Below are 12,825 nucleotides of genomic sequence, written 5' to 3'. Positions count from 1 at the left end.
AGGCAGACAGAGTGGCAGGCAGAGGCAGAGGGAGAAGCAGGCTTCCAGCTGAGCAAGGAGCCCGATGTGGGACTCAATCCCAGGACGCTGGGATTATGACCTGAGCCGAAGGCAGCCGCTTAACCATCTGAGCCACCCAGGCGTCCCAGGTCAGTTTTTTTTTTTTTTTTTTTTTTTAAGAGTTGTTGGGCTTCAGGGCTGAAAATCACTTGACTGAGAGCTCCACCAGCAGGAGCTGTGTCTGATTCATTGCAAGACCCTGAACCGGCTAACTAACTGCTTCATGACTCAGTGGGATCTATTGCAGAAAGCTCTTCTTTAACAGAGCTATGCTAAGCAAGAGGCTTTCTCACCGTTTGTCTCTTTCTGCCTGGATCAAGGGAGAAGGGTGTCTCTTTGGCCGGTGCAGCCATCCTGCCAAGCATGCCTGGGGCAGGGATGCCGAGGACCCTGACCTTTGGCACCCCCTGCTGGATACAGAAGGAGAGGCTTTGTTAACATTGTTAGGGATATGCCCTGAGCACTGCTAGTTACCAGACCCTGTTGTAAATGAAGGCTCTAGGATGGTTCAAATTCTGGCTTCGTTCTGTTATCTCTGTGATCTTGGGAAAGTTACTTAAATTCTCTTTGCTTCAGTTCCCTCATCTGTAACTGGGGATTATAACAGCTTCTACCTCTTAGGGTTGTTGTGAGGTTTGAGATGCCCCATCATAAGGTGTTTACAATGCTGTGTACGCTACTATAGCATTAAATTAATGGAAGGATCCCAGGCACCACTTGGTGCCACCACCAATCAGGATAGGATGTCGGTGTTAAAAGACAGCCTTTGGTGTCGATTCATGGGGTTTGGGTCATAGAATCTTCCCATGTGTATTTGCTTCTTTTGTTTCTTCATTTGTGCTTAAAAGAAAACTGTAGCAACACAAGCCAGAGAGAAAGTTTCTATAACTCAAGTATTTAGAGCTCTGGGAGTGACTGGGAGGAGCAGAGATTCCCATGAGCCAGGTCCCTGGTGATGGGTGTCTGGGGAAAGCTGTTAGAAAAGTGTGGGTTTTTCAGCAGAGGGGAGCTCTGGCACCATGGGACATGAAGCAGAAGCTCTTCTAAGGAAGCCAAGAGAATGAGTTCTCCTCTCCACTTTGTCATGACCCTGTGTGGCTTTGAGAAAGTCCCTGAAATGTCACCCCTCTGAGACACCTTCCCAGGCCACTCGGTCTAAAGTAGCCTCACCTCCAGCCACCTTCCCTCCCTTCCTCCATCTATTCCCTTTACAGAACTGGCTACTGAGGGGACTCTGCTTTTCTTCCTGTGCCCTGTCTCCTCCTTGTCTGCCTCCTCATGCTGAAGGGGGATCTCCAAGAGGTCAGGGGCCAGTCACCATCACAGGGCAGTCTTCATAAGTAACATGAAAGAGAGTGGCTTGGCGGGGTCCCTCAGCCAGTGTGGCCAGAAAAGACCTCTCTGAGGACTCCTCTGAGAACTGCATGACAAAAAACACACTTTGAGATGCAGTTACCCTCCTCCAGAAGCCATCCCTGGAAGACGACTCCACAAAGAATATTAATCTCCATGGGTCCCCATGCTGGCTCCTGTCACAGAAGCCCCCAGGCTGGCTCCTGTCACAGAAGCCAGCTCACTGTATCACCTTGATACAACTTGTGCTGGTTGTCTTCCCTGACCTCACATGAGAACTTCCAGAAGAGGATTCACAGATGTCACGCTCAGGTGATGTTCACAGGACTCAGGGTATCCAGCCTGTAGAGAGTCACGAGTTGGCAGGAGATGGGGAGGAGCTGGAAAGAAGGCTGCTAAAGCTGATCAGGAATTGAGAGAGGAATTGAGAGCCTGTAGACTTCATTCTGTAAGTGTGGGAAGCCGCTAATATCCCCTGTATCTGAGCAGAGCAGTGACCCAGTCCTGTGGAGGTTTTCACAAGAGAGGGAGCCTCTCTTATCTTGTGGCTGAACAGTGTCAAGCCTCTGTGTGACTGGCAGCACAGTCTCCACTCAGGAATGCTCCTACTATGTGTCAGGCTGGTTGGTGTTGTGCAACCTTTCCACAGAAGCTTTTCCTCCCCCTCCTGCTTGGTGCTATTGACCTCCAGGCCCTCTGTCCTGGGGGTGGAGGCAAGTGGGATGAGAAGGGGGAGACTGCAGGTTCCCTAGCCTTCTACAGCTAGGAAGCAGCAGCAACATGGAGACCTCCCACCTAGTGAAATAAGGAAATGGTCCCTCCTTCTGAACTATGATGGCATTCAGCATTTATTGAGCACCTACTGTGTGCTCCCAGATGGACTCTTTATCTCTTTTCTCCCTGGAAACACTCCTCCCAGGTAGTTTTATCAATGCTTCCTTACTTCATTCAAGCAGTCCCTGACCATCCATCCTGTCCCTTCACGGCACTCTACACATACCTTACCCTGGCTTTCTTTCACTTCCTCGCATTTATTGCTAGTTGGTCCCACTTTACACGATGTGTTTCTTTGTTGACTTATTTTTATAAGCCTGTTTTCCCGGCTGTGCTGTTAGCCCTGTGAGGGACGGATACTTATCGCCTTGCTGCTGCATTTCCTAGAACGACAGCTGCCACACAATCAGCCCTCAGGGGATGAGAGTTGGATAACCAAGTCATAGAATGGGTCTCACTGACTCCTCATAACCACCTCATTTTCCAGAAGACAAAACTGAGGTGTTGAGAGGTTCAGATGCTTGTCTGGCAACAAGCTGTCTGGCCCACAGTGAGTGCTTCATAAAAATTAACTATCAGTTCCCTATCTGTCTTCCCCCTGCATCTTCCCACCCCTGCCAACAACAGGTGGGGATGCTCTCCGCTGGTTTCATCTCCATCCCAGCCCTCCCACTGCTATGCATGAGTTTCTGCTTACTCCAGATTCAGCGTGCAACACAGCAGGGCCAGGATGATTAGGGCCAAAGCATCCTGACTGGGAGGAGTTGGAACATGGGCAGCAGGACTGGAAAAGCAGCATCTCACTCCTCTTGCTGCCAAAGCCCTGTTAACTGCCTGGCTGGGCAGCAAACACAAAGGGCTGTTTGCAAATTTGGGGCAGGGCGTGAAGGGTGCAAGGAGACTGTCCTTCCCATAAATGGGGAGACTGAACCCCAAAGCAGGTACTAGAGGGCCCCAAAACATGGCCATCTTGGGAAAAAGTCACATAAAAAAGGCTGCTGAGGCCACCGGAGCAGCAGATCTAGCCTTGAGTCTTGGCTCAGCCATTGGCTGTGCTATCTTAGGAAAATGATTAATCTCCCTCAGCCTCAGTTTCCTCCTCTGTAAAATGGGGATGATAATAATGCTACCTCTGAGTTACACACAGTCATATATGTAAAGCATCTAGAAGAGTGTCTCATATATATTACACACTCAACATATGTTGGTATTTGATGATGATGATGGTGATGTTAATGGTAATGACATATACTGGAACCCAGCCTTCAGGACCAGAAGGAATCTTAAAGATCATCTATGCCAGTGTTTCTCAAACTTCTTAGGCTATCAGAATGACTTGGTTACAAATACAGATGCCCAGGTCCCCTCCAGATCAAGCAGGACTTCCTGGCAGTGGTGGGAGTCACTTTTCCGCTTCTAAGCAGCTCCCTGGGTACCAGCCATGTCTGGCTTCATTGGAGCGGAAGCTGTTGAGGATCCAAATACTAGTGCAGTGCACAGACCCATGGGCTAGGAGGCAGGAATCAGGTGGGCCTCTGTCTTACCCTGGAATTCTGGGTAAGTCCTTTGCCCTCTCTGAGATCCATCGTTCCCATTCATACCTTGAGGAGTTTGGACGAGTCTAGTGCCTCATCCAGAAGCAAGCATGAGACCTGAGGCCAGGCTTGCCATTACGGGTAGAACCTGGTCATTTTGTCTGTGAAACTGTGGGTCCTCACAGGGAGCAAGTGGAAAGGGAGGGCTATTGTGATCTCAGCTTCCTGCTTTGGGGAAGCCAGGGGGCCACAAGAGAAAGCCAGGCTCCCATTTCAAACCCCACCTCAGCCATGTGACCTTGAGTGAGTGACTTAGCTCCAGAACTTCGTTTTCTCATCCTGAAAAGGGGAGATGCTCATTCTTATGTGTAAGGTCTCTGAGAATTCACTTCGACAATGCATCACGGGCTTCTTAGATACATCTGAGTGCGCCCGTCCCATGTGGCCTGGCTGATCACTGGCCAGCTGACCGCAGGCTCCTGGTCACCTTGGGAGGATGGTGCTTATCACAATTCCACCCCAAGGTCTTCCTCAGGATAATCTGTCCCGGGTGATTCATTCGTGGGCGGGGCCCTTCCTCTCAAGCTTGAAATATCTCCCTCCCTTCACCATTCCTGGGTCAGTCCTATGACCCCTGCCGTGTGACTTCCTCTGGGGATTGGCCCTGGGCCCCTGCCTGCCTGCCAGCCCTCCAGTCCCTGGTTAATGACCTGTTCGGGGCTGGACATATCAGGCAGGGCTCAGCGAGGGAGGAGGAAGCCCACAGCTTGTTGTGCTGGGGAAAAAGTGCATCCCCGTGTCTGGCCCCCACCCTGGCCCAGACACACCCCTGCCTTCAACAGGCTGGGCTTCCGCCGCACATCCTGGCATAACCTGGCCTGATTATCACCCAGCTTCCACATGATGCCCTGCGCTTCAGGCACACACATTCCCAGGGAGGCTTCTGGGCTGGCTAGAGCAGAGGGGGTGGCCAGTGTACTCAACAACTTAATGGAAGTCATCTTTTTCTGGAGCCAAGGACAGCCCTTTGGAGATGGTAGAGTTGTGGACACACATCCCAGCTCCACTGTGGACTTGCTGTGTGACCTTGGGCAAGTGAGTCTACCTCTCTGGATCGTAGTTTGCCTAATTTTAAATAGAAAAATACCTCCATTTCCAGTTGTTGTGGGGATTAAATAAGATAATACAAGCTTACTGATACCTGGGCTTCTCCTTCAACCAATTAAATCAGAATCTGAGGGCTGGGTCCCAGGCACTGGATGTGCCAGGGATGGAAAGCACTAGTGTAGAAAAATTATTAAAGAGCCGAATCTTTGGAGGAGACCAACATAGGTTCAGATTCTGACTCTGTTACGTAATTATGGACACTTGAATTGGTTATTAACTTCTCACAGCCTCTATTTACTTTTCCACAAGATGGGGATAATAGTACTTAACTTCCCAGTGCTGCTATGAGAAATAAAAGTTTTGCACATAGTGAGCACCCCAAGTGATGCATGTGAACAGACTCTTGTCACTTCACCACCGTGACCACGGCAGTGAGTGCTGTGCCTGACCCACATTTGGAACTTACTACAAATATCTGTAAATGAGTTAAGTGTAGTGGTTACTACCATAACTTGAAAAGCAATGAAGAAACATGAGATTATCATGAGACAAAGCTCTTGTCTTTTGACAGACTCACAAAATGATATATCCCAGCATTTGAGGCTGTTAGGAGTGGCCAGGACTCTGTTGTGGCCAGAGATGTAGGTGGAAGTCACAAGTTCTTAGTCCCTTGAGTTTCTCCTTCTTGGTAATCCTCCGGCTGCCATCTTGAGAAGGGAAGAATGGAAACCAAGAAGGACTCTGGGGTTTGCAGCATGAATGAGCTGCCATTATAGACCAGACTACCCCTCTGGGATTTCATTTTTTCCCCCAAGTGAAATGAAAATAGATCTCTTTTTGCTTAGGTTCCTGGTTGGGGAATTTTGTTTCTAATAGAAGGGAAACAGACGCTTTGGGCTTCCTCACTGTCCTACTGTCTTTTTTCCCCTTTTATATGGAATGCTTCACAAATTTGTGTGTCACCCTTGCACAGGGGGCATGTTAATTTCTGTATCGTTCAAATCTTTGTATATGTGCCCCAAGAGCGAGCACACTCACTGTTCTACTTTCTGTCCATAGTTGTCAGACTCCAGATAAATCTATGCCACGAGGACCAGCAACCTGTTTCATTAATTCCCTCCTCAGCCCTTTCAGAGGCACCACAGAAAGGCTGCCCAGCCCCAAACCTCATCCGCCAGATCAGAGTTAGCTGCAATCCTATCCAGGCTCCTCTGGCCTCCCTAAAAGTTTCCAGAAGAGAGAGTACTGTACTCCCCCCACCCCGCTCAAGACTAAAAGCTCATGGCTTCCATTGCTTTCCTGAGCATAGTCTCTGGAGTCTGGTGAGTATAGATGAGAATCTTCAACTTCTGCACTGATTTGCCATGGGCAAAGTGTCTTTGAACAAGCCTGATTTCACACTTACTAGCTTCCCAGTTCTGCTATGAGAAATAAAAGTTTTGCACAGAGATAAATTTAGACAGGGAACTCAAAGAGAGAAAAGGCAAAGTAACAGGACCAGAGGTAAGCAATACTTCCAAATAAACCCAGAACTAGGTCTAAACATCCAAGGGAAGGGAGGTGGCAGAGTAAATGTGATTATCACAGACCTTGGCATTATAAAAAAAATAACCCTGTGGCAGAGTGTTGGGTGTGGGCAGGGAAGAGAGTGTGAGGAACTTAACTTTTCTCATCCTTCACAGCAGGGAAAAACAGAGCTGAGAGTAAAACATGTAATTTAAACCAATACATGACCTCCAGTTTCTTAATGCTTTTTATAATCTTAGGGGAATAATATCTTAGGAAATAATATCTGATACAGTAACAAAACAATGAGTAAAGCTAACTGCTTTTATTTCAATTAAATTCGTTTTCTTTCATTAAATTCAAGTCTAAATTAGCTCCGTATTTTACTTTTAAAATTTAGCATACAGAAGAAATAGGTATATTGTGAAGAAGCGTCATAAACAAATGCAAAAGAGATGGATGATTTATTCGGGAAAGACTTTTGGAACTGTACCTATCGAAGAACAAATAAGCAAGTAACTTACACCATATTAAAGGGTTTATTAAATATTTTAGTGTAAACAATGAAACTCTAAAATACTAGATGAAAACATATGTCTTTTTAAATGATATAAAAGTAAAAAGGAATTTTCTAAGAGAAAGGCAGTAAAAGAGATCACAAAGGAAGAAATAATGCAATAAAGTAAAATTCTAAAGTTAAAATTTCTGTCCATCATAAAAAACAAGCACAAGACATAACATAAAAATAAATACTTAGTTGGTAAAAATAATTTTGACAAGAGGTAACTATCCTTAAGACATAATAAAAGGCTCTAAAAATCATTATTACTCTAATAAAGAAGAACATGAAGACAATTACAGATTGAAAAAATCAATTTCAAAAATACATAAAAATTACAATACTCATTGATAGAGAAATATGCAATAGAACCACAATGACCACAATGAAATACTATTTATAATCTACATTCTCAATTCTCAATATTAAAACAGGTACTCCTGCAATATTTGTGAGATTATAAATTAATACTAACTTTGGGAAAGCACACTGAGATGTCTCAAAATTATTCATATTCTTTATATATTTTTTTCAAGTTACCTGAATTTTAATTTTATGTTAGGTTTTTATTTTATTTATTTATTTATTTTAAAATTAATTTATTTATTTTCAGCATAACAGTATTCATTATTTTTTCACCACAGTCAGTGCTCCATGTAATCTGTGCCCTCTATAATACCTACCACCTGGTACCCCAACCTCCCACCCCCCCGCCACTTCAAACTCCTCAGATTGTTTTTCAGAGTCCATAGTCTTTCATGATTCACCTTCCCTTCCAATTTCCCCCAACTCTCTTCTCCTCTCTAACTCCCCATGTCCTCCATGCTATTTGTTATGCTCCACAAATAAGTGAAACCATATGATAATTGACTCTCTCTGCTTGACTTATTTCACTCAGCATAATCTCTTCCAGTCCCGTCCATGTTGCTACAAAAGTTGGGGATTCGTCCTTTCTGATGGAGGCATAATACTCCATAGTGTATATGGACCACATTTTCCTTATCCATTCGTCCGTTGAAGGGCATCTTGGTTCTTTCCATAGTTTGGCGACCGTGGCCATTGCTGCTGTAAACATTGGAGTACAGATGGCCCTTCTTTTCACGACATCTGTATCTTTGGGGTAAATACCCAGGAGTGCAATTGCAGGGTCATAGGGAAGTTCTGTTTTTAATTTCTTGAGGAATATCCACATTGTTCTCCAAAGAGGCTGCACCAACTTGCATTCCCACCAACAGTGTAAGAGGGTTCCCCTTTCTCCACATCCCCTCCAACACATGTTGTTTCCTGTCTTGTTAATTTTGGCCATTCTAACTGGTGTAAGCTGATATCTCAATGTGGTTTTAATTTGAATCTCCCTGAGGGCTAGTGATGATGAACATTTTTTCATGTGTCTGATAGCCATTTGTATGTCTTGATTGGAGAAGTGTATGTTCATATCTTCTGTCCATTTTTTGATATGATTGCCTGTTTTGTGTGTGTTGAGTTTGAGGAGTTCATTATAGATCCTGGATATCAACTTTTGTCTCTACTGTCATTTGCAAATATCTTCTCTTATTCCGTGGGTTGCCTCTTTGTTTTATTGACTGTTTGCTTTGTTGTGCAGAAGCTTTTATTTTGATGAAGTGCCAAAAGTTTATTTTCACTTTTGTTTCCTTTGCCTTTGGAGACATATCTTGAAAGAAGTTGCTGTGGCTGATATCGAAGAGATTACTGCCTATGTTCTCCTCTAGGATTCTGATGGATTCCTGTCTCACGTTGGGGTCTTTTATCCATTTTGAGTTTATCTTTGTGTACGGTGTAAGAGAATGGTCGAGTTTCATTCTTCTACATATAGCTGTCCAGTTTTCCCAGCACCATTTATTGAAGAGACTGTCTTTTTTCCACTGTATATTTTTTCCTGTTTTGTCGAAGAGTGATTGACCATAGGGTTGAGGGTTCATATCTGGGCTCTGTACTCTGTTCCACTGGTCTATGTTTATTTTTTTATTAACATATAATGTTTTATTAGCCCCAGGGGTACAGTTCTGTGAATCGTCAGGCTTAAAACTTTAAAGCACTCACCATAGCACATACCCTCCCCAGTGTCCATAACCCAACCACCCTCTCCCTACCCCACTCCCCCGGCAACACTCAGTTTATTTTGTGAGATTAAGAGTTTCTTATGGTTTGTCTCCCAACTGATCTCATCTTGTTTCATTTTTTCTTTCCCTAGCCCCCAAGACCCACACATTGCCTCCCAAATTCCTCATATCTGAGAGATCATATGATAATTGTCTTTCTCTGATTGACTTATTTCGCTCAGCATAATATCCTCTAGTTCCATTCACATCATTGCACAGGGCAAGATTTTATTTTTTTGACGACTGCATAGTATTCCATTGTATGTGTGAATATATATATGTATATATAAACATATATGTATATGTGTATACACACACATATATCTATATATACATAATGGAATACTGTATGCCACATCTTCTTAATCCATTCATCTCTTGATGGACATCTAGGTTCTTTCCATAGTTTTGCTATTGTGGACATTGTTGCTTTAAACATTTGGGTGCAAGTGCCCCTTCAGATCACTACATTTGTATCTTTAGGGGAAATACCCAGCAGTGCAATTGATAGGTCAGAGGGTAGCTCTATTTTCAACTTTTTGAAGAACCTCCATGCTGTTTTCCAGAGTGGTTGCACCAGCTTGCATTTAAACCAACAGTGTAGGAAGGTTCCCCTTTCTCCGCATCCTCAACAGCATCTGTCGTTTCCTGACTTCTTAATTTTAGCCATTCTGACTGGTGTGAAGTGGTATCTTATTGTGGTTTTGATTTGTATTTTCCTGATGCTGAGTGATGTGGAGCACTTTTTTCATGTGTCTGTTTGCCATCTAGATGTATTCCTTGCAGAAATGTCTGTTCACAACCTCTGTCCATTTCTTGATTGGATTATTTGTTCTTTGGGTATTGAGTTTGATAAGTTCTTCATAGATTTTGGGTATTGGTCCTTTTTCTGATATGTATTTTGCAAATATCTTCTCCCATTCTGTCAGTTGTCTTTTGGTTTTGTTGACTGTCTCCTTTGCTGTGCAAAAGCTTTTGAACTTGGTGAAGTCCTAATAGTTCATTTTTGCCCTTACTTCCCTTGTCTTTGGCAATGTTTCTAGGAAGAAGTTGCTGCCTCTGAGGTCAAGGAGATTGCTGTCTATGTTCTCCTCAAGGGTTTTAATGGATCCCTTTCTCACATTGAGGTCTTTCGTCCATTTGGAGTCTGTGTTTGTGTGTGGTATAAGGAAATGGTCCAGTTTCATTCTTCTGCATGTGGCTGCTTACCAATTTGCCCAACACCGTTTGTTGAAGAGACTATCTTTTTTACGTTGGTCATTCTTTCCTGCTTTGTCGCAGATGAGTTGACCATAAAGTTGGGCATCCCATTTCTGGGCACTCTGTTCTGTTCCATTGATCTATGTGTTTGTATTTGTGCCAGTACCATACTATCTTGATGATGACAGCTTTGTAATGGAGCTTGAAGTCTGGAATTGTGATGCCACCAACTTTGGCTTTTTTGTTCAACATTCCTCTGGCTTTTCGAGGTCTTCTCTGGTTCCATATAAATTTTAGGATTATTTAATTCCATTTCTTTGAAAAAAGTTGATGGTATTTTGATAGGGATTGCATTAAACGTGTAGATTGCTTTAGGTAGCATAGACATTTTCACCATATTTGTTCTTCCAATCCATGAGCATGGAACATTTTCCCATTTCTTTGTGTCCTCCTCAGTTTCCTTCCTGAGTACTTGACCATTTTCTGAGCAGAGGTTCTTTGACTCTCTGGTTAGGTTTATTCCTAGGTATGTTAAGGTTTGGGGTGCAGTTGTACATGGGATTGACTCCTTAATTTCTCTTTCCTCTGTCTTGCTGTTGGTGAATAGAAATGCAACTGATCACATGGTTTCACTTATTTGTGGAGCATAACAAATAGCATGGAGGACAAGGGGAGATGGAGAGGAGAAGGGAGTTGAGGGAAATTGGAAGGGGAGGTGAACCATGAGAGACTATGGAGTCTGAAAAACAATCGGAGGGTTTGAAGGGCAGGGGGTGAGAGGTTGGGGGAACCAGGTGGTGGGTATTGGAGAGGGCATGGATTGCAAGGAACACTGGGTGTGGTGTAAAAACAACGAATACTGTTACGCTGAAAGTAAATTAAAAAAAAAAAAGAAATGCAACAATCGATTTCTGTGCATCGATTTTATACCTTGACACTTTACTGAATTCCCATAGAAGTTCTAGCGGATTGGGAGTGGAGTCTTTTGAGTTTTTTACATAAAGTGTCTTATCATCTGCAAAGAGCGATAGTTTGACTTCTTCCTTGCTGATTTGGGTGCCTCTAATTTCTTCCTGTTGTCTGATTGCAGAGGCTAGGACTTCTAGTACTATGTTGAATAGCAGTGGTGATAGTGGACAACCGTGCCGTGTTCCTGACCTTAGCCGAAAAGCTGTCAGTTTTTCTCCATTGAGAATGATATTGGCTGTGGCTTTTTCATGGATGGCTTTGATGATATTGAGGTTTGTGCCCTCTATCCCTGCACTTTGAAGAGTTTGATCAAGAAAGGATGCTGTACTTTGTCAAATGCTTTTTCGGTATCTATTGAGAGTATCCTATGGTTCTTGCTCTTTTTTTTTTTTTTTTAATTAGTGCATTGTATCACACCGCTTGATTTGTAGACGTGGAACCAACCTTGCAGCCTTGGAATCAATCCCATTTGGTCTAGGTGAATAATCTTTTTAAGGCACTGTTGGATTCTATGGGCTAGTATTTTGGTGAGAATGTTCACGTGTGTGTTCATCAAGGATGTTGGTCTGAAATCTTCGTCTGCTTTTGGGATCAAGGTAACGCTGACCCCATGATGTGAGTTTGGCAGTTTTCCTTCCGTTTCTATGTTTTGGAATACTTTCAGGATTATAGGAGTGAATTCTTCTTTAAATGTTTGGTAGAATTCCCCAGGGAAGCCGTCTGGCCCCGGGCTCTTGTTGGGAGATTTTTGAAGACTGCTTCAGTCTCCTTACTGGTTATGGGTCTGTTCAGGTTGTCTATTTCTTCCTGGTTCCGATTTGGTAGTTTATACGTCTCTGTCTCTAGGCATGCAACCATTTCTTCCAGACTGTCAAATTTGCTGGCGTATTGTTGCTCATAATATGTTCTTATAATTGTATTTCTTGGTATTTCTTTGGTGTTGTTTGTGATCTCTCCTCTTTCAGTCATGATTTTATTTATTTGGGTCCTTGCTCTTTTCTTTTTGATAAGCCTGGCCAGGGGTTTATCAATTTTATTAATTCTTTCAAAGAACCAGCTCCTAGTTTCATCGATTTGTTCTACTGTTCTTTTTGTTTCTATTTCATTGATTTCTGCTCTGATAGTTACGATTTCTCTTCTCCTTCTGGGTTTAGCCTTTCTTTGCCATTCTTTCTCCAGCTCCTTAGGTGTAGGGTTTGGTTGTATTTGAGACCTTTGTTGTTTCTTGAGAGAGGCTTGTATCACTATGTATTTTCCTCTCAGGGCTGCCTTTGCTGTGTCCCGCCGATCTTGAACAGTTGTGTTTTCATTATCATTTGTTTCTATGGATTTTTCAATTCTTCTTTAGTGTCCTGGTGAGCCGAACTGGGCCAAGTGGGGCCACGTGAAGCCCAGCTGGTGGACCGAGCTGGTCAGGTGGAGCCCAGGCGGGCCAGGCCGAGCCGAGTGGCTGGGCAACGTGGATGCCACGGGAGCCAAGCAGCTGGGAGCCAGGACTGAGGCCGAGTGTGTCCATGGCTGGTGGAGGCGGTGGGTGTGTGCAGAGGTGAGGCTGCTCCGCAAGTCCTGTCGCGCGTCACCGCTGGACCCCTCCTTTCTAGGACCAGCGGGAAAGCCGCACGCTCGTGTTTCCTGAGCCTGT

General features: G+C 44.1%; 1 non-coding gene across 1 annotated transcript; it reads right to left on the bottom strand.

Annotated features, from left to right (window-relative positions):
- Nucleotides 1-5,757: 5,757 nt before the first annotated feature.
- Nucleotides 5,758-5,861, bottom strand: LOC116581612. The gene has a single exon (XR_004282136.1). It is a non-coding gene; the product is annotated as a U6 spliceosomal RNA (small nuclear RNA).
- Between the last annotated feature and the right edge of the window lie 6,964 nt (nucleotides 5,862-12,825).

The sequence above is a fragment of the Mustela erminea genome, chromosome 1 (assembly GCF_009829155.1).
Source record: "Mustela erminea isolate mMusErm1 chromosome 1, mMusErm1.Pri, whole genome shotgun sequence".
Classification (NCBI taxonomy): domain Eukaryota; kingdom Metazoa; phylum Chordata; class Mammalia; order Carnivora; family Mustelidae; genus Mustela; species Mustela erminea.
This window is presented reverse-complemented; position numbering and strand designations above follow the sequence as displayed.